We start from the raw sequence: 22592 nt of genomic DNA, 5'->3' as shown, positions 1-22592 counted from the left end.
ATATCCATCTGATCTTTCAAGACAACAGGGGCAACACGAAAACAGTCTTTCCAAGGTAGAAATACAAAAACAAGAACAGTCGAATTTAAACTTTATCAAGATATCAACAAAATCTTCAGATAACTTATAGCATTAAAGTATATCCAGAACTATTCTTTTCTCAAAATGTCAATAGAGTTTTGGAGTTGTATTCACAAGACCATTTCAGGTCAGAAATTTGAATTATTCATCCACAGGAGGGTGGGGTGAGCGGGGGGTAGTGAAACTGTACGGCCTGAACCTAATAAAGATGGAAAATTAGTGTGGGCTCATGTTTTCCTTTGGAGGCCTCTCCTTATAATCCCGTTTGTTTTCCTTAGGAGACGCCTTCCCGGGCCCAAAAGGCTTTAGCAAGACCTCCGGCTCCTGAAATCTCTCATGTTGGAGCAACCGGGCACTAAACTCAAGCAAGCCCTCCAGAGCTTCAGCTCTCTGCCTGTATGATGTCGTGTCGAACCTCTTATGCCTTTAATTGCATGACTTTCCAAGTGAATTATTGTCGATACTGAGCAGTTTCGGTTCAGGAGTGTTTGTGTGGCTTTCGCTGTCGCTCTGGAGCACCTGAAAAATGCATTTGTCCTTGGTGATCGATTGGTCGGTGATAGATGGTGGCGAGAGCTTCATGATGGGACATAATGGATCTTTAGAGGACGCCAGTGGGAATTCAGCAATTCTGTCGGTTCGAGGTGCCTTAGCTGAAATATCAGGAGACTTCAATCTGGCAAGAATGTCGGCGACTCGCCTCTTCTCATGAGCATTGAACATGCATGGGGAAAGTGATGCTCACCGCGTAGCTTGTCTTGTCTGGTCCACTGAAGCCCTTGATGTGGGAGGCTGCTGGTGTCAAAACAAGAAAAGGTTAATGCATAATATTTGATCAAAGCACACACAATGCGTCACACATGCACTACATATAACGCTTCACACATGCACTTCCTACAAAAGGAAGTCTTCAAACTCTGGATGAGATGTCGGATTTTCGGCAAGGGGCAATAAAATGGCACTTCCTTTTGTGGGACTAAAGCTTGGTGAAATATTTGTGATGAAGAATTGATTAGAGCAACTCTAGCAGACCATTTAAATCGTCGACCCGTATCGCGTGTTTACAGTTCGCGGAAAACGCGTTTTGCGGGCTCACGCGGGCTGCGGCCTAACAGAAGCCGCATAGCGGAACCGTAAAACAGAATATTCGGTTCCGCTATGCGGGTTCTGTTCGGCCGCAGCCCGCGCGAGCCCGCAAAACGCGTGGTTTCCAGAATTAACACATATCTCACATACGACAGTAATATGAATTCAAATAATATAAAATGTGAATATTACGTATCCAAATTACAATTATTATTCAAGTCACCAAATAAAACTAACAATTTAATACAATAATTGTTTCGAATACAACAATGATACCGATCGCACATGAATTAAATGAAATGAATGTAAAATTGGCTGATGCCTTTGCCAAATGTGCTCAATGCCTTTGGCCATGCCTCTGCCAATGGTGCCCAATGAGATTCTCCTGGAGATGATGATGGGTGTCTGCATCTTAAATCTTCCGGTATGTCTGAAGGAATGCTTGTATGCGGTCAGGGTCGATCTCTAGCTGGCTTCACACGGCTACCGACATTGTCGTAGAAGAACTCCAAGTTTAAGTCCCTCTCATCTTCGATGATCGTATTGTGAAGAATCACACAACATGTCATGATGTTGCTCAGGGTTTTCTTGCCCCAAAAACGAGCAGGACCACGAACAATGGCAAATCTAGTTTGCAAAACCCCGAAGGCTCTTTCTATATCTTCTCGGGCAGCCTCTTGCACCTTTGCAAATTCAATACTAGTTTTGGGCTTTTTGATGCTCTTCACTAATGTACACCAAGAGGGGTAAATACCATTTGCAAGATAGTACCCCTTTGTGTACTCATGCCCAGTCACCGTGAAATGCAAGTAGGAGTATCACCACTAACAAGTCTAGCAAACAAATGAGACCGTTGCAACACATTGATATCATTGAGAGTACTCGGCATACCAAAAGATCAATGCCAAATCCATAAATCCTCAGATGTTACGACCTCTAGCACAATTGTTACCTTACGAGACTTACCACAAAATTTCCCATGCCATGCCTTCGGGTAGTTTTTCCAAGTCCAATGCATGCAATCAATGCTTCGTAGCATGCCGAGGCAACCTCGCTTCTCATGTGTTGCCATCAACTTTATTGTGTCTTCCTTGTTGGATGGACGAAGATACACATGAACAAAGACGTGGATCATCACTTTGGCAAACCTACGCACTAACTCCATTCACTACAAGAAATATGTCAACTAGTGACCTTCTGTCAGTGACTGTGGAAGAATTGGTCATAGATCTATGACCATTTCAGACCAATTGGTTAAAAGCTGTTCGGGGGCTCCAAACCCTAAACTATAACGACCATTTTGGTCAGAAAGGTCATAATTTCCTTACACGAAATGGTCATAAAGCAGATAGCACAGGTCCGTTGCCTTATTTCTAGCTGATCATGACCAATATAGATGGTCATAACCTTGTAAATTGTGGTGGGTTGCTATGACTAGGCACCACCTCATCAGTTTTGCCTATGTGTCATGTCCATGTGGCAGTTTTTGCCCTAGGTTGTTAAGCAACCTATATTTCTGTCATTCCCAAAATTCCCAAAAAAATCTCATAAATTCTTTGGGTCATATCTTCGTCAAATATGTAAAAAACCTTCCTTGCCTAGTTCAAAAATAATTCAAAAATATTCATTTTCCTATTCTGTTCAGAAAAACACTTTGTGAAGGAAGTACCACTTTGGCATGTCCAAATGGTATCCATTTTCTACAGTGCTTTCCTATGCCCAAATAACCATCCTCCACCAAATGCCAGCTCAATCCATTCATTATTTTGAGCCCAGCTTCAACATTCGTATTTATGTCCAGTGTGGTACTTTGCAAAGCAAGTACCACCTAGGCTCCTCCTTTTGAGCTGAAAATTTGTGAAGACGGTCTTCTTAGTAACTGATCATCCTCAGCCAAAACTCACGCCCATTAGCCATGTGCATTTCCCGTACCGCTAATCAAACACTTGGCTGCTTATTCATGTTTGAGCATCGATCGGTCTCCTCGTGAGAATCTTATGTTGTGATTTTCTTCCTAGCACCTACCTGGGGAGTGCCCAACCCGCTAGACATGCCTAGGCCGCCCAGAACACATGGCAACGCCACGGTCACGCGGTGACCACGCGGCGGGCATGCGAGTTTACGCGCTCTAGAGTTGGGGCCCTCGGCCACCGTCCAAACCTCGACGTATCGCCACCAAACCATGTATTTATGATTAAATAGGTACTTATGTAACTAGAAATGATTTTTAGAAAAAATAAATAGCAAACTATGAGGCAGCTGCAGTTCAAATTTGACCCGCTTCCTTCTGAATCGGCGGGAATTTGTCTTTTTCACCAGAGGTGGATCAAAACTTTTGACACCCAACCATTTTGTCAATTGTGCATTGAATATGGCCTAGTATTTTAGAAAATTGATTTGGTCCAATTTTGCAACAAATATATGGTAGGTCCTTCACAAAAAAAACTCATTTCAGGCACTCGGAAAATGGAAAATGAATTTTCCATGCAAAGAAAATGAAAACTTCCTTAGGCAACATTGTTTGGAATTCCAAGATGCACCCTTGTGCACAATATGAGATCATTTGAACAAACTATGCCATGAATGTGGCCATAAGATTGATCATTTGGCTTGAAAGCCATGAATCTTCACGCATGATAGCTCATTTCTGAGAACACTTTTTTAAAATAACTACATATTACAAGTTTATTATTATTTTTGGAAACTTGGTCACATATGATGACACAATGCGGAGGTTTTCCAATTTTTTGATTTTTTTTGAATTTTTTATGCCCGTTTCAAAATGCGGTCAAAACGGCGGGCTTGACCGTTCCTAGCTAGTGGTTGAATCTTGGAAAACTTTTGATGTTTCTCTGATTAAATAGATACTTATGTACCTAGAAATGATTTTTGAAAAAAATAAAGAGCAAACTACGAGGCAGCTGCAGTTCAAATTTGACCCGCTTCCAACTGAATCGGCGGGAATTTGTCTTTTTCACGAGAGGTGGATCAAAACTTTTTACACCCAACCATTTGGTCAATTTTGCATTAAATATGGCCTAGTATTTTAGAAAATTTATTTGGTCCAATTTTGCAACAAATATATGGTAGGTCCTTCACAAAAAAACCTCATTTCGGGCACTCGAAAAATGGAAAATGAATTTTTCGTCCAAAGAAAATGAAAACTCCCTTAGGCAACATTGTTTGGAATTCCAAGATGCACCCTTGTGCACAATATGAGATCATTTGAACAAACTATGCCATGAATGTGGCCATAAGATTGATCATTTGGCTTGAAAGCCATGAATCTTCACGCATGATAGCTCATTTCTGATAACACTTTTTTAAAATAACTACCATATTACAAGTTTATTATTTTTTTGGAAACTTGGTCACATATGATGACACAATGCGGAGGTTTTCTAATTTTTTGATTTTTTTTGATTTTTTATGCCCGTTTCAAAATGCGGTCAAAACGGCGGGCTTGACCGTTCCTAGCTAGTGGTTGAATCTTGGAAAACTTTTGATGTTTCTCTGATTAAATAGATACTTATGTACCTAGAAATGATTTTTGAAAAAAATAAAGAGCAAACTACGAGGCAGCTGCAGTTCAAATTTGACCCGCTTCCAACTGAATCGGCGGGAATTTGTCTTTTTCACGAGAGGTGGATCAAAACTTTTTACACCCAACCATTTGGTCAATTGTGTATTAAATATGTCCTAGTATTTTAGAAAATTGATTTGGTCCAATTTTGCAACAAATATATGGTAGGTCCTTCACAAAAAACCCTCATTTCGGGCACTCGAAAAATGGAAAATGATTTTTTCGTGCAAAGAAAATGAAAACTTCCTTAGGTAACATTGTTTGTCATTCAAATATGCACCCTTGTGCACAATATGAGATCATTTGAACAAACTATTCCATGAATGTGGCCATAAGATTGATCATTTGGCATGAAAGCCATGAATCTTCACGCATGATAGCTCATTTATGAGAACACTTTTTTAAAATAATTGCCGTATTACAAGTTTATTATTTTTCCTGGAAACTTGGTCACATATAATGACACAATGCGGAGGTTTTCCAAATTTTTGATTTTTTTTGAATTATTTATGCCTGTTTCAAAATGCTGTCAAAACGGCGGGCATGACCGTTCCTAACTAGTGGTTGAATCTTTGATTTTTTGGTGTTTCTTTGATTAAATAGATACTTATGTACCTAGAAATGATTTTTGGAAAAAATAAAGAGCAAACTATGAGGCAGCTGCAGTTCAAATTTGACCCGTTTCCTGCTGAATCGGCGGAAATTTGTCTTTTTCACCAGAGGTGGAACAAAGCTTTTAGCACCCAACCATTTGGTCAACTAAACATTAAATATGACCTAAGATTTTATAAAATTGATGTGGTCGAAATTTGCAACAAATATTTGCTAGGTTCTTCATAAAAAAATCATTTTGGGCACTCGAAAAATAATTCTCTTACAAAAAACTTATTTCTGAGAACACTTTTTTATGATATTTGCATTATTCAAAGTTTGTTATTCTTACTGAAAAGTAGGTCACACTTGGTGACACAATGCAAAGATTTTGATTTCTATTTGTTTTTATAAATTTCCTAGGCCGTCAAATAGCAGACATGATTTAACATCTTATTTTCAATCAATTATGACCAATTTAAATGGTCTTAAAATCATCAAAGGGGTACTGCGTTTTGATTGGTCCAAAACCATCTCACGCGGATCATGGATTAGCACCGTCGGATACGCCCGGATCCAACGGCAGCCCACACCCCCCTCGTCGCTCTCGCCCCCTCCCTCGCATCCTCGTCGTCCCACCCGGAGCCCAACCACCCAAACCCTAACTCAGATCCCCTCCCACTCCAGCGGCCGCTGCCCCCTTCTCCCTCCCAGATCCAATCCAAGCCCTCCCGCCCCCGGCCTCCATCTCCATTCCTCCGGCGGAGCTCGACCCCCACCCCCAAGCGCCGCTGCTCCACCCTCTCCCAGATCCCCATCTCCAAGTCACCCTCTCCCTCGCTCAGATCTCGATCCGCCGCCGCCCACCATCGACGACCCTCACCATAGATGAGATCGAGCTCCTCCCTCCCTCCTGTTCTCCCCCAGCCTTATCCACTCCGAGCCAACCAACCACTCCGTCCTTGGGATTTTGCCGCGCCTCGTCTCGCCGGCCCGGCGACCACAGGCAGCCAGTCCACGGCCAGGATGGTGGCGTGCCCCGCCGCGACCATGTACGCGCACGACACTCCGCGCCTCCCCTCCCTCTCCTGCGGTTCCTAACAGGCGCGCTCCTCTCCTCTCCTTGGGTGACATGCAGGGCTCGCAGCGGTGGTGCACTGGGTGATGAGCCTGCCGCGGTGGTCGTCGCCGTCGGCGTCCCCGGAGTTGGCGCAGGAGGGGCTGGCCGGCGTCCCCCGTCGACGCCCTCCTCCCTCTTCTCCTGCGTGACCTGGAGGGGGGCTGCTCCCATGGTGAGACCAATATCCATCTCTCTGTCTACCCCCGATTAGGATTTGCAGTTGCTTTGTTTGGTGATGAAATGGGGAACTCAGAGATGGAGGGGCTCCTACCCCTGCACCCCGTTATTTATACTTGCATTTCAGAGAGTATTCATTTGTAATGCTTGTCTGAATAAAAATCAAAGATCCTGGAGTTTTCCATGTGTGGCTGAACTAATTGTGTCTGTCTGTTAGTTTGAGCCATTGTGCTGATAAGGTATCTGGTTATGCAGAACTGCAGATTGTAGAAAAGATAGATTCAGACATGCTTGTGCTAATTAATTTTGAGAAACTTGCCAAATGGACTAAAATCTACTACGAAGAACATGAATCACTGTGTGTTGTCGTAATTTGTTTGCTTCAATCCGTAGACATGTCAAATCCTTCTGCACAATGTCGGTAAGCGCCTGATGCATACAACTTCAATCTGTAAGGAGGGGCTAATAGCATATACGTACTTACGGATGGTTGTTGCAGTTTGAAGATACTTTCAGGATGCATGAGTGTTAGGTTGTTAACTTGTTCCAGAGTACCGATCACTTTATATCTCTAGCCGTTCCTGATGTATGTCTCTATTTTTCTGGATACAGGGATTTTCCTTACAGTGCTGGGCGTAGTGATGTTCATCTCTGGGTTCTACTACACAAGAATAGCGTATTATGCTTACAAAGGGTACCAGGGCTTATCTTTTGCCAACATTCCTCCCATATGAAATGACCTGCTGTAATGACGGGCACGGGCACGGCAGGCCCGAGGCAGGCGACGCCGGCGGTAATGACCTGTCGGCCCTCCAGTCTTTCGTTCTCGTTGCCACTTACGTTTTCTTCTTCTCCTTCTTCGCCTAACAACACCTGCTGTGATTATCTGTCTGACTAGACGATGGGATCAGTTCTGAGATCATTCTAGTTGTGTAGTTTCGTCAGGTCAAGCGGTCGCATCCCACTTATTTGGAATCAATAATAACAAAGCAGATAATATTACATTACTTTACTGAACTATTCTTTTTATCCTGTAGATTAAATCTCATTGTTTAAGAGGTCCTATTCTTTGCTTTTATCTATTCAACACACTCCAGCATGTTGGTTTAATCAAATCCTCTAGTAATGCCACAGCTTGTCATGCATGTCGCATTTCCTTATTTTTGGGGAATTTTGACCAGTACCACCAGCTCACCGGTGTACATGTTAGGATCGGGCTGAGTCTTTGTGATGGCTGAGTCTTTGTGATGTTACTTTATGGTCACCAGCTCACCGGTGTACATGTTTGCTTTCTGTTGGATTCTTGGTGTGCTAGGAAGCACTCTTTATACTTCCAGGGTGCATTTTTTATATGTGAGTATCTTATGTTGCTGTAAGCATTAACACAATATGCCGTGTGCAGGGAGCTCAGCATCCGAGTCCCAGCCCACCCCTCGCCCTCGCTCCGATCCCAAGGTACCGCGCGGTTCCCGGCCAGTTCATGATTTTGGCTTCTGCGGGCTCTGATCAGGTTGGCGTCCGGCGGCAGGATGAAGGCCAAGGTGAGCTCCCGCGCCGGCGACTCTAGGTCAGTGCCCCGACCCGACCCCTCGCTCGTTATATGGTGTAAGTGCAATGGTACGCTAGCTATGTGGTGTAAGTATCTCCACAAGATTTCATTCAGCAAATCATCTCAGTTATCCAGTTTTGAAATATTTTGCCGATGCATCAACTCTATGTGCCAGAGTAGTAGCACTCTTTGTTTGTTGAGTAGATGTTCCTGAGCCATATAACTGCATAGCTGATAGTGTCAAACTATTCACCATATATTTATGTTCCGATATGGCTGCTCTGGTCTAGTTGTGTGAACGGGAACAGGCAAGCTGATCTGCTGCTGTTTTTCTCCCCTTGAACGATCTGGTGAAGGACAAGTTGGTCCATAGGTCCTCCTGCCCTGCTATCTCTCTCTGCTGCATAGATAGGTTCAGTTTTCTTTTGTTCTCTTTCTAGTTTAAGCATGAGGATATTCCAGTGTCTATGTATTCCTCTCGTGCTCATAAGTCAGAACATGTAATCTAATTAGGGACTGCAGACTTGCTCATGTCATGTGCAAAACTTTCATGAATGTACATAAACATTTTCATGTCCAGAACCATGACTGTACATACTCGTATGAAAATCATTCACAACCTTTGTTCACTAGTTCCAACTAGTAATCGTGTATATATACGTAAGCTCCAAGCCTGATGTGCTTTAGGCGTTAAATCTGTGTATATATACGATCTTCTTAATGCATGTATAACGTGACACACACATCAGGAAATCTGGTTATGTTTCTTGAGTCAGGATTCACTTGATTATGTTTCTAACTTATCATAATTTATTATTTGCAGATGCTGGCCTTCAGTCTTCAGAAGTTGGAGCTCTAGGAAGAAGAATCCTGAAGAAAATCCACACCCATCAATGCGTTTAGCTCACTGGACTAGTTATTATCTGTTTATTTAGTTGTATTTTAGCTAAATACCAGATTTGTACTGTTATCTCACTGTTACCAGATTTGTATTTTAGCTGAAAACCAGATTTGTATTGTTACCAGCAATGCGTTTTAGCTCACTGGACTAGTTATCTGTATCATTGTAATTTACTTTGCTTGTATGTTGTATGAAATATTATGCCTTATTGGCTCTTTTTGAATCAAGTTATCTAATTGCACAAATATAGAACTAATGCGTGGTACAGAAAGAGTGATCCTGGCGACCTACTTTAAAATGAGAAAGAAATAAAAGAAAACTGACAAGTGGGCTGGAAAAACGCCGAGGCTCAAAAAAATTTATACTGTAAAAGGCTGGCCTAAAAGAATAAATGGCTGTTGGGCTTGGTCCATGAAGCTAACAAAACATTCATAGGGAAAAAATATAAATGGGCCGAATTGTTGGGCGAGGCCCATGTAGAAAATCGAATTGGATCGGGCTGATTCTTGTGCCACATCAGATTGCCACGTCGGATGCCTACGAGGCCTGGGGAGGCTGCTAGTGACCAAAACAAAACAGTAGGCATATTTTGGTCGTAAACGTCTACGACCTTCTCACAGAGAAGGTCGTTAATTTCAGTTTACGACCGCCAGCTTTTGACCTTCTATTTTTGGTCACAAAAAGGTCGCAAATGAAAAACAATGACCTTTCAGTGACCAATAGTCAAGGTCACAAGTTGACATATTTCTTGTAGTGATTGTAGTATCTCCGCCAATGCGAAGATACTCGTCGGCATAGTCAGCCGGAATACCGTATATAATCACACGCATAAACGCGGAGATTTTTTGGTAGGCGCTAAAACCCAACAAGCCCGCGGCTTCTCCTTTGAGTAAAAAACCAACAATTGGCCTCGCAAGCTTGCACAATTTTTATGATGAGTGATCGACGCATTCGGTACCTTCTCCAGAAGAGATGCGGCGGATAGGTTGGATTGTCTGCGAAGTAGTCTTGTATCAACATCATATTCCCAAGAGACCGGTTGCGAGAGATGCAAAGACGGCCGACAGTCGAACCTTGTCGTCTTTTGCGGTTTCGATCCTCCACCTCCTTCACGGCTAGGACCGCCACGATCATCTGCTGACGATGGCACTCGAGCATCCATTCCACGTCTGAGTCATCGGACAAGGATGAATCCTCGAGAAAAAATTGCTCGCATGGGCTCAAGTCCATCTACAAAAACGGAATGGAAGCTCGCATCAATGAGATTTCTACGACCAAGCAAAAATGGGAAGGAAAAGGGCTCACCGGGGCAGCGGGGCAGGCGGCGTTCGACGAATCCGAGGCCGGCGTCCGCGGTGGGCGGCAGCTCGAGGCAGTCAATTCGAGGCAGCGGAGATGTCGTAGTGGCTCAGCTCGTGTCGGATCCGGGGCGGACGGCGCGATTCCACTAGCCAGAATGGCTAGAATCACAGATAGCGGGCGACGGCGACGCTGGCGGGCGACTTCGGGAGGGGATGTGGGGAGAGCGCTGAAGGAAATATGCCCTAGAGGCAATAATAAAGTTGTTATTTATATTTCCTTATATCATGATAAATGTTTATTATTCATGCTAGAATTGTATTAACCAGAAACTTGATACATGTGTGAATACAAAGACAAAATAAAGTGTCCCTAGTATGCCTCTACTTGACTAGCTCGTTAATCAAAGATGGTTAAGTTTCCTGACCATAGACATGTGTTGTCATTTGATGAACGGGATCACATCATTGGAGAATGATGTGATGGACAAGACCCATTTGTTAGCTTAGCATTATAATCATTAAGTTTTATTGCTATTGCTTTCTTCATGACTTATACATGTTCCTCTGACTATGAGATTATGCAACTCCTGAATACCGGAGGAGCACCTTTTGTGCTATCAAACGTCACAATGTAACTGGGTGATTATAAAGATGCTCTACAGGTGTCTCCGAAAGTGTTTGTTGGGTTGGCATAGATCAAGATTAGGATTTGTCACTCCGTGTATCGGAGAGGTATCTCTGGGCCCTCTCGGTAATGCACATCATAATAAGCCTTGCAAGCAATGTGACTAATGAGTTAGTTACGGAATGATGTATTATGGAACGAGTAAAGAGACTTGCCGGTAACGAGATTGAACTAGGTATGAAGATACCGACGATCGAATCCCGGGCAAGTAACATACCGATGACAAAGGGAATTACGCATGTTCTCATAAGGTTCGACCGATAAAGATCTTCATAGAATATGTAGGAGCCAATATGGGCATCCAGGTTCCGCTATTGGTTATTGACCGGAGAGGTGTCTCGGTCATGTCTACATAGTTCTCAAACCCGTAGGGTCCGCACGCTTAACGTTCGTTGACGATATAGTATTATAGGAGTTATGTATGTTGGTGACCGAATGTTGTTCGGAGTCCCAGATGAGATCACGGACATGACGAGGAGCTCCGGAATGGTCCAGAGGTAAAGATTCATATATTGGATGATATGGTTAGGCCAAGGGGTCAGGCCCACGAGGCTATATGTCGGTGCAAAAGATAGTTTTGCGGAGGTCAAAGGCCAAACGCCGGAGACCCTGGCGTCTGGCCCTGGGCCAGACGCCGAGGCCCATGGCGTCTGGGCCAGACGCCAAGAATTGTGGCGTTTGGTCCTGGAGTCCTAGTGGGACTCGTGCCTTTCGGGCAAAACCGACTTTGAGGAGGATTTTACTCCAAGTGTCGACCCCAGGGCTCAACATATAAATAGAGGGGCAAGGCTAGCACCCAAGACACATCAAGAATCACCAAGCTGTGTGCCGGCAACCCCGTCCCCTCTAGTTTATCCTCCGTCATAGTTTTTGTAGTGCTTGGCGAAGCCCTGCGGAGATTGTTCTTCACCAACACCGTCACCGCGCCGTCGTGCTGCCGGAACTCATCTACTACTTCACTCGTCTTGCTGGATCAAGAAGGCGAGGACGTCATCGAGCTGAACGTGTGCTGAACGCGAAGGTGCCGTACTTTCGGTACTTGATCGGGACAGATCGTGAAGGTGTACGACTACATCAACCGCGTTGATAAACGCTTCCGCCTTCGGTCTACGAGGGTACGTAGACACACTCTCCCCTCTCATTGCTATGCATCTCCTAGATAGATCTTGCGTGATCATAGGAATTTTTTTGAAATACTGCATTCCCCAACAGTGGCATCAGAGCCAGGTCTATGCGTAGATGTTATATGCATGAGTAGAACACAAAGATGTTGTGGCCGATAATAGTCATACTGCTTACCAGCATGTCATACTTTGATTCGGCGGTATTGTTGGATGAAGCGGCTCAGATCGACATTATGCGTACGCTTACGCTTACGCGAGCTAGTGGGTGTCTATTTCTCCAACTTTAGTTGAATCAAGTGTGACTACGCGCGGTCCTTGTTGAAGGTTAAAATAGCACACTTGACGAAAAATCGTTGTGGTTTTGATGCGTAGGTAAGAACGATTCTTGCTAAGCCCGTAGCAGCCACGTAAAACTTGCAACAACAAAGTAGATGACATCTAACTTGTTTTTGCAGGGCATGTTGTGATGTGATATGATCAAGACGTGATGATATAAATTGTTGTATGAGATGGTCATGTTTTGTAACAGAGTTATCGACAACTGGCAGGAGCCATATAGTTGTCGCTTTATTGTATGCAATGCAATCGCCATGTAATTGCTTTACTTTGTCACTAAGTGGTAGCAATAGTTGTGATAGCAATAGTTGGTGAGACGACAATGATGCTACGATGGAGATCAAGGTGTCAAGCCGGTGACGATGGTGATCATGACGGTGCTTTGGAGATGGAGATCAAAGGCACAAGATGATGATGGCCATATCATATCACTTATTTTGATTGCATGTGATGTTTATCCTTTATGCATCTTATTTTGCTTAGTACGACGGTAGCATTATAAGATGACCCCTCACTAAATTTCAAGGTATAAGTGTTCTCCCTGAGTATGCACCGCTGCGACAGTTCTTCGTGCTAAGACACCACGTGATGATCGGGTGTGATAAGCTCTACGTTCACATACAATGGGTGCAAGCCAGTTTTACACACGCAGAATACTCGGGTTAAACTTGACGAGCCTAGCATATGCAGATATGGCCTCGGAACACTGAGACCGAAAGGTCGAGCGTGCATATAGTAGATATGATCAACATAGTGATGTTCACCATTGAAAGCTACTCCATCTCACGTGATGACCGGACATAGTTTAGTTGATATGGATCACATGATCATGTAGATGACTAGAGGGATGTCTATCTAAGTGGGAGTTCTTAAGTAATATGATTAAATTGAACTTTAATTTATCATGAACTTAGTCCTGATAGTATTTGCATAACTATGTTGTAGATCAATAGCTCGCGATGTAGCTCCCCGTTTATTTTTGATACGTTCCTAGAGAAAAATAAGTTGAAAAATGATAGTAGCAATGATGCGGACTTGGTCCGTGATCAGAGGATTATCCTCATTGCTGCACAGAAGAATTATGTCCTTGATGCACCACTAGGTGACAGACCTATTGCAGGAGTAGATACAGACGTTATGAACGTTTGAGAAAGCTCGGTATGATGACTACTTGATAGTTTAGTGCACCGTGCTTTACGGCTTAGAACCAGGATTTCAAAAATGTTTTGAACACCACGGAGCATATGAGATGTTCCAAGAGCTAGAATTGGTATTTCAGACTCATGCCCGAGTCGAGAGGTATGAGACCTCTGACAAAGTACTTGGCCTACAAGATGGAGGAGAATAGCTCAACTAATGAGCATGTGCTCAGAATGTCTGAGTACTACAATCGCTTGAATCAAGTGGGAGTTAATCTTCCAGATAAGATAGTGATTGAGAGAGTTCTCTAGTCACTATCACCAAGTTAATAGAACTCCGTGATGAACTATAATATGCAAGGGATAACGGAAACGATTCCCAATCTCTTCGCGATGCTGAAATCGGCGAAGGTAGAAATCAAGAAAAAGCATCAAGTGTTGATGGTTGACAAGACCACTAGTTTCAAGTAAAAGGGTAAGGGAAAGAAAGGGAACTTCAAGAAGAATGGCAAGCAAGTTGCCACTCTCGTGAAGAAGCCCAAAGCTAGACCTAAGCCTTAAACTGAGTGCTTCTACTGCAAAGGAAATGGTCACTGGAAGTGGACTGCCCTAGATACTTGGCGGATAAGAAGGATGGCAAAGTGAACAAAGGTATATTTGATATACATGTTATTGATGTGTACTTTACTAGTGTTTATAGCAACCCCTCGGTATTTGATACCGGTTCAGTTGCTAAGAGTAGTAACTTGAAACAGGAGTTGCAAAATAAACATAGACTTGTTAAGGGCGAGGTGATGATGTGAGTTGGAAGTGATTCCAAGGTTGATAAGATCACCATCGCACACTCCCTTTACCTTCGGGATTAGTGTTGAACCTAAAATAAATGTTATTTGGTGTTTGCGTTAAGCATGAGTATGATTGGATCATGTTTATTGCAATACGGTTATTCATTTAAGGCAAAGAATAATTGTTGTTCTATTTACATGAATAAAACCTTCTATGGTCATACACTCAATATAAATGGTTTATTGAATCTCGATCGTAGTGATACACATATTCATAATATTGAAGCCAAAAGAAACAAAGTTAATAATGATAGTGCAACTTATATGTGGCACTACCGTTTAGGTCATATTGGTGTAAAGCGCGTGAAGAAACTCCATGCTGATGGACTTTTGGAATCACTTGATGCTTGCGAACCATGCCTCATGGGCAAGATGACTAAGACTCCGTTCTTCGGAACAATGGAGCGAGCATCTGACTTATTGGAAATAATACATACTGATGTATGCGGTCCGATGAGTGTTGAGGCTTGCGGCAGGGTATCGTTATTTTCTGACCTCCACAGATGATTTGAGCAGATATGAGTATATCTACTTGATGAAACATAAGTCTGTAACATTTGAAAAGTTCAAAGAATTTCAGAGTGAAGTGGAAAATCATCGTAACAAGAAAATAAAGTTTCTACGATCTGATCGTGGAGGTGCGTATTAGAGTTATAAGTTTGGCCTTCAATTAAAACAATGTGGAATAGTTTCACAAACTCATGCCACCTGGAACACCACAACATAATGGTGTGTCCAAACGTCGTAACCATACTTTATTAGATATGGTGCGATCTATGATGTCTCTTACTGATTTACCACTATTGTTTTGGGGTTATGCATTAGAGACAGCTGCATTCACGTTAAATAGGGCACTGTCTAAATCCGTTGAGATGACACAATATGAACTATGGTTTAGCAAGAAACCTAAGTTGTCGTTTCTTAAAGTTTGGGGTTGCGATGCTTATTTGAAAAAGTTTCAGCCTGATAAGCTCAAACCCAAATCGGAGAAATGTGTCTTCATAGGATACCCAAAGGAGACTGTTGGGTACACCTTCTATCACAGATCCAAAGGCAAGATATTCGTTGCTAAGAATGGATCCTTTCTAGAGAAGGAGTTTCTCTCGAAAGAAGTGAGTGGGAGGAAAGTAGAACTTGATGACGTAATTGTACCTTCTCCCTTATTGGAAAGTAGTTCATCACAGAAATCAGTTCCAGTGATTCCTACACCAATTAGTGAGGAAGCTAATGATGATCATCATGAAACTTCAGATCAAGTTACTACTAAACCTCGTAGGTCAACCAGAGTACGGTCCGCACGAGAGTGGTATGGTAATCCTGTTCTGGAAGTCCTGTTACTAGACCATAACGAACCTACGAACTATGAGGAAGCGATGATGAGCCTAGATTCCGCGAAATGGCTTGAGGCCGTGAAATCTGAGATGGGATCCATGTATGAGAACAAAGTATGGACTTTGATTGACTTGCCCGATGATTGGCGAGCCATTGAGAATAAATGGATCTTCAAGAGGAAGACGGACGCTGATAGTAGTGTTACTATCTACAAAGCTCGAATTGTCGCAAAAGGTTTTCGACAAGTTCAAGGTGTTGACTACGATGAGATTTTCTCAATTGTATCGATGCTTAAAAGTCTGTCCGAATCATGTTAGCAATTGCCGCATTTTATGAAATTTGGAAAATGGATGTCAAACCTGCATTCCTTAATGGGGTTCTTAAAGAAGAGTTGTATATGATGCAACCAGAAGGTTTTGTCAATCCTAAAGGTACTAATAAATTGTGCAAGCTCCAGCGATCCATCTATGGACTGGTGCAAGTATCTCGGAGTTGGAATATACGCTTTGATAAGGTGATCAAAGCATATGGTTTTATACAGACTTTTGGTGAAGCCTGTATTTACAAGAAAGTGAGTGGGAGCACTACAACCTTTCTGATAAGTATATGTGAATGACATATTGTTGATCAGAAATGATGTAGAATTTTCTGGAAAGCATAAAGGAGTGTTTGAAAGAAGTTTTTTCAAAGAAAGACCTCAGTGAAGCTGCTTACATATTGGGCATCAAGATCTACAGAGATGGATCAAGACGCTTGATAAGATTTTTTCAATGAGTACACACCTTGACAAGATTTTGAAGTAGTTCAAAATGGAACAGTCAAATAAGGAGTTCTTGCCTGTGTTGCAAGGTGTAATGTTGAGTAAGACTCAAAACCCGACCACGGTAGAAAATAGAGAGAGAATGAAAAGTCATTCCCTATGCCTCAGCCATAGGTTCTATAAAGTATGCTATGTTGTGTACCGGACCTATTGTATACCCCACCATGAGTTTTGGCAAGGGGGTACGATAGTGATCCAGGAGTGGATCACTGGACAGCGGTCAAAGTTATCCTTAGTTACCTAAGAGGACTAAGGAAATATTTCTCGGTTATGGAGGTGATAAAGAGTTCGTCGTAAAGAGTTACGTCGATGCAAGCTTTTACACCGATCCGGATGACTCTGAGTCTCAATCTGGATACATATTGAAAGTGGGAGCAATTAGCTAGAGTAGCTCCGTGCAGAGCATTGTAGACATAGAAATTTGCAAGATACATACGGATCTGAATGTGGCAGACCCGTTGACTAAACTTCTCTCACAAGCAAAACATGATCACACCTTAGTGCTCTTGGGTGTTAATCACATAGCGATGTGAACTAGATTATTGACTCTAGTAAACCCTTTGAGTGTTGGTCACATGGCGATGTAAACTATGGGTGTTAATCAGATGGTGATGTGAACTATTGGTGTTAAATCACATGGAGATGTGAACTAGATTATTGACTCTAGTGTAAGTGGGAGACTAAAGGAAATATGCCCTAGAGGCAATAATAAAGTTGTTATTTATATTTCCTTATATCATGATAAATGTTTATTATTCATGCTAGAATTGTATTAACCGGAAACTTGATACATGTGTGAATACATAGACAAAACAAAGTGTCCCTAGTATGCCTCCACTTGACTAGCTCGTTAATCAAAGATGGTTAAGTTTCCTGACCATAGACATGTGTTGTCATTTGATGAATGGGATCACATCATTGGAGAATGATGTGATGGACAAGACCTATCCGTTAGCTTAGCATTATGATCATTAAGTTTTATTGCTATTGCTTTCTTCATGACTTATACATGTTCCTCTGACTATGAGATTATGCAACTCCCGAATACCGGAGAAACACCTTTTGTGCTATCAAACGTCACAACATAACTAGGTGATTATAAAGATGCTCTACAGGTGTCTCCGAAGGTGTTTGTTGGGTTGGCATAGATCAAGATTAGGATTTGTCACTCCGTGTATCGGAGAGGTATCTCTGGGCCCTCTCGGTAATGCACATCATAATAAGCCTTGCAAGCAATGTGACTAATGAGTTAGTTACGGGATGATGTATTACGGAACGAGTAAAGAGACTTGCCGGTAACGAGATTGAACTAGGTATGAAGATACCGACAATCAAATCTCGGGCAAGTAACATACCGATGACAAAGGGAATTACGTATGTTCTCATAAGGTTCGACCGATAAAGATCTTTGTAGAATATGTAGGAGCCAATATGGGCATCCAGGTTCCGCTATTGGTTATTGACTGGGGAGGTGTCTCGGTCATGTCTACATAGTTCTCGAACCCGTGGGGTCTGCACGCTTAACGTTCATTGACGATATAGTATTATATGAGTTATGTATGTTGGTGACCGAATGTTGTTCAGAATCCCGGATGAGATCACGGACATGACGAGGAGCCCTGGAATGGTCCGGAGGTAAAGATTCATATATTGGATGATATGGTTAGGCCAAGGGGTCAGGCCCACGAGGCTACAGGTCGGTGCAAAAGATAGTTTTACGGAGGTCAGAGGCCGAACGCCGGAGACCCTGGCGTCTGGCCCTGGGCCAGACACCAAGGCCCATGGCGTATGGGCCAGACGCCAAGGATTGTGGCGTTTGGTCCTGGAGTCCGAGTGGGACTCTTGCCTTTCGGGCAAAACCGACTTTGAGGAGGCTTTTACTCCAAGTTTCGACCCCAGGGCTCAACATATAAATAGAGGGGCAGGGCTAGCACCCAAGACACATCAAGAATCACCAAGCCGTGTGCCGGCAACCCCGTCCCCTCTAGTTTATCCTCCGTTATAGTTTTTGTAGTGGTTGGCGAAGCCCTGCGGAGATTGTTCTTCACCAACACCGTCACCACGCCGTCGTGCTGCCGGAACTCATCTACTACTTCGCCCGTCTTGCTGGATCAAGAAGGCGAGGACGTCATCGAGCTGAACGTGTGCTGAACGCGGAGGTGTCATACTTTCGGTACTTGATCGGGACGGATCGTGAAGGTGTACGACTACATCAACCGCGTTGATAAATGCTTCCACTTTCGGTCTACGAGGGTACGTGGACACACTCTCCCCTCTCGTTGCTATACATCTCCTAGATAGATCTTGCGTTATCGTAGGAATTTTTTTGAAATACTACGTTCCCCAACAAGCGCGCGCTGAAATGGCCCTCTCGCCAAGCACTTTCGCGGGATACAGGGCACCAACAGGGCGGGGGAGGGGGGCTGTGCTTTCGCGGGTCGGAGGGTGGATTTTACCGCGCCCCTCAAATTTTTTTACGGGTCGGATGCCTTTAAGGTTTCTGTTCAGGTCACTTTTTTTTGCCCAAAACCGCAAACTAACGGTTATTTTGCGGGTCGGGGCGATTTAAGGGGTCTGCTAGAGTTGCTCTTATGTGATTGATGATATCGACTGGCTAGGGCCTGCAATGAAATATGAACAATAGTTGGATGTTAACTAACGATGTTTGTGTGTGTACTCGGGTTCTACCCCCTTGTTTTTTATTCTCTAATGCAAAGATACACAGCTCTCCTGTGTGTTTAATGGTTTTTACTGCGTATAAGATTCTAACCTTTTGTATGGCCAGATACTACATACCTCCTCTTTATGAGCTGTTCTAGCATGGAATGTTCTTGCAAGTTCTAGGCGTCTACTAGGAGTCGAGGACGCCCTTCGTGGAGTAGGTGCCGGTGATCTTGTTGCTTTTGAATATTTGTCATGTATCACTTCTTTGAAAACTTCCTTCATGACCTGGACTGATAACTGACCCATCTGTTGATGAAACAGTTCTGGACAATCTTTTGCTATTTTGGTAGACTGAGAACCGCCATGGTTAGCAGTGGCATTGTCAAATTCCAAAATCCTCTGTTATTTAAATGAATGGCTGCTAATGTATTGGGGTTTGCAATTGTCTTCATCATCAGAAGATGCAGTCTTATGTGCTTCATGTTTGGTAAGAAGTATAGCTGGGAACATACTGCGAGTAGGACTTGATTTCGATTGGATTTTCAAGCCATAGGGTTGAAGTTGCGGATGGTTTAGCAGATCTGCCGCCTGAAAGTCAGAATCAGTATGAGGCAATGAGATGCACAAATGAGTGCAGAAACAAGAGTTTACTCATTAAAGTAAAACTGTTGTATGAAAATGACTCACACTCGGTCTATGATCTAGATTTCTGCTTGCAACATGCAACTTCGTGTACTTTGTTTGTGTCCAATGACCAGAACAAGACCGCTTCTAGATCCCCACCTTTATCAATACTTCATCTATATTCGCAATATTTAGATTGCATTATCATATTCTTGCTTATTCTTCGATTGCGTGCAGGAATAGACCGTCGTGGTCCGACTGATCGTGCTTCTAGCATCATCAGTAACCTCAGGAGATTGGTTTAGCGATTGCTTAGGCGCAACGTCATTGCACATTTGTACTCGGATCGTCAAAGTCGGCTCCACCAAATCAATAGTTATCATCTCACGGAAAGATCGGGCCCCTCACCACTGTCAAGTGGTATCAGTTTTCGGGTTGCTCGGTGAGAATTTCCAGTTTTCCATAGATTAGATCTATTTTCTTACCCATTGTCCAAGAAAAAGCACCCCAAAAAATGTTAGATCTGTTTATCCTTTGTCCAAGCTAGTCTGAGCCTTTGCAATTTTCTTTTCATTGTTTCCATTATTGAATTACCATTTGCATCGTCGTGTCGAGTTGCTGGTCTTAGTGTCTAGTTCGTTTAGAGTTTCAAGTTCTGTTCACATTAGTCACGCCACCGCTGCATCATTATTCCTTCCGCTGTCCACCATCCCATCCATCAATTTCCACCTCGTTCTACCCACCATTCATTGTCATATCATAGTTGAGGTCGTTCACATCTTTGCTTGATCCAATCTGCATCTTATCTAGTTTATTTTGAAAAGTGGGAGAGAGAAAAAAGGAGAGAAAAAAGTTAAAAAATCCAGAGGAAAAAAAAGGAGAAAAATGTGTGATAACAAAAATAGAAAAAAAAACAAAATTAGGATCTATCTAGACTCAATCTCGTACCTAAATTCGGATTCGAATCTGTTTTCCGCACTATTGAGTAAAACATGCATATCTTGCTCATACGAAGTCCGTTTTGGCTCCGTGAGTACTCAAATTAATGCTAGCAACGAGCCACATGTAATTAGTTGCAGAAGCTAGTTCAATATTTGGCACCTCAATCGGCTTCTAAATAGGTCTTTGTGCCCTCCAAAGTTCACGAACACAGCTTGTTCCAATTTTTAGGCCAGTTTTAGAATTTGCTGACTCCTCATATCAACTCGGAATTGAGTGATTCTTTTTGCGTTTGAAAGCTTGAGTCAGTGCCATTCTTGAGAAAAATTATCAGAAAATTGGCACAAACTTTTCCAGAGGAAAGTTGGAGAGAGAGAGTTGTTGGCATATCTTGCTTGGCAGGTGTTTCTCATCATTATCTTTACTGCCATTGTGATCTTCACTTTATATCTTGCTGTCCAGAGCTACTTCATATCCTTTATTGATGCTAGTTGTGGTACGCCGTGACCTCATTAGTGTTCTAGGCTCGCGTCTCTAGTCCGGTCTAGCGTAGGACCAGCACAGTACCGTCGTTGAGCGTTTATTCAACATTGCATCTCTGAATTGATTATTGCTAATCTTTTGCTACCAAATATTTAAGCCTTCCAAGCTCCACATATTTCTACACCGTGTATACCTATGTTCCCCTGGCAATTGCTTTACTTAATCTTCAGAGTTATTCGACATCGCTGGTTGCCGGTGACCACCTGCTGCACGGTAAGAACTTGTAACATATTGATATTTGCTTTACTGCGAGCGTTTTACCACCACATTCTAGTAGTTCATAGGAACATTATTCTCGAATTTTGTTTCTTGTTTCTACTAATAATAATAGGTTCCGGAGATACAAGTTCTTGGACGACGGATACATCTTCACCATCATGAGAGGTGGGACAACACACACAAGCATATGGTCAAGTTATCTCTTTACCGTCATTTGAGGGTAGATTTAACCCTGCTATTTATCTTGGTGGGAATCGTCGCATGGAAGAAAAATAATTATACACACACACAATGATCTATCCATGGAGATGCATAGCAACGAGGGAGAGAGTGTTTCTATGAACCCTCGTAGACCGTAAGAGGAAGCGTTTCACAACGCGGTTGATGTAGTCGAACTTCTTCGTGCTTCAACCGATTAAGTACCGAACGCACGACACCTCCGCGTTCTGCACACGTTCAGCTCGGTGACGTCCCTTGCCTTCTTGATCCAGCAAGACGTTGAGGTAGTAGATGAGTTCCGTCAACACGACGGCGTGGTGATGGTGAAGTGATCTCCGCAGGGCTTCACCCAAGAACTACTAAAATATGACCGGGGGTGTAAATGGTGGAGGGGGGCACCGCACACGGCCAGGCAATTGTGTGTTGTGTGCTAGGCGCCCCCCTCCCACATATATATAGGTGGGAGGGAGGAAGGAGCAGCCATTAGAGGCGCCCAAGTAGGAGGAATCCTACTTGGAGTCCCTCCCAAGCCGCGCCCCCTTGCCATATATAACCAAGGAGGAAGGAAAGAGGGGGGGGGAGGGAAAGAAATGGGAATCCTAATCCACACTTTCCTTTCCCTACCCCTTTCCTTCTCCTCCTAGGCCGGCCTACTATGGGGGGCACACCAGCCCCTTGTGTCTGGTGTGTTCCCTCTCTTGGCCCATAAGGCCC

General features: G+C 43.2%; 1 pseudogene; it reads right to left on the bottom strand.

Moving 5' to 3' along the window:
- Positions 1-297: 297 nt before the first annotated feature.
- The window catches only part of LOC123055761 (serine/threonine-protein kinase Nek3-like), a 47207-nt pseudogene continuing 24912 nt past the window's right edge, over positions 298-22592 (bottom strand).

The sequence above is a fragment of the Triticum aestivum genome, chromosome 2D (genome assembly GCF_018294505.1).
Source record: "Triticum aestivum cultivar Chinese Spring chromosome 2D, IWGSC CS RefSeq v2.1, whole genome shotgun sequence".
Taxonomy (NCBI): Eukaryota; Viridiplantae; Streptophyta; class Magnoliopsida; order Poales; family Poaceae; genus Triticum; species Triticum aestivum.
The sequence above is the reverse complement of the archived record's forward strand: the minus strand, read 5'-3'. Positions and strand labels throughout refer to the sequence as shown.